Source organism: Penaeus monodon, chromosome 27 (genome assembly GCF_015228065.2).
Source record: "Penaeus monodon isolate SGIC_2016 chromosome 27, NSTDA_Pmon_1, whole genome shotgun sequence".
Taxonomy (NCBI): Eukaryota; Metazoa; Arthropoda; class Malacostraca; order Decapoda; family Penaeidae; genus Penaeus; species Penaeus monodon.
Window position 1 is genome coordinate 26835291 of NC_051412.1, and position 425 is coordinate 26835715.

Consider the following 425-nt stretch of genomic DNA (forward strand, 5'->3'; position numbering starts at 1 on the left):
TCCAGCGCGTAATTATTTTACTCGGTATACGATTTCCGAAGGGACTGAATTGACTTTCATATACATTTATTTTTATCTCAAATTTTCTCGTAAGCAGATCTTTTTCTTTCTCCTTACAGAAACACTCTCTCATAACATCATTTCATCCACGTGTCTTTTACCTTTTCCTTTTTTTCAAATAAAATCCTGTCAGGAAATGTCTGACAAGGGTAACGAGCATATATTTGTTTATTATTTTATTTTCTGTTTTGCAAGAATTTCTATTCAGATATCTTCTTTCATTCTTATTCGTTTTCGTCTTTTCAAACGAAGTCTATATTTGTCTTCTACCCCCTGAAGGTGGCTCTTTAGAATAGTTTACCCATTTTAATTGTTCATCATTATTTATCTATACCTCACCCCCTTTATATCAGTAAAACGAAGAT

The 425-nt window shown here is 32.0% G+C and overlaps 1 protein-coding gene across 1 annotated transcript in view; it reads left to right on the forward strand.

The window, feature by feature from the left end:
* Window positions 1-425, forward strand: part of LOC119590476 — an 18224-nt gene that overhangs the window by 7821 nt on the left and 9978 nt on the right. The gene's annotated exons all lie outside the window — the stretch shown is intronic.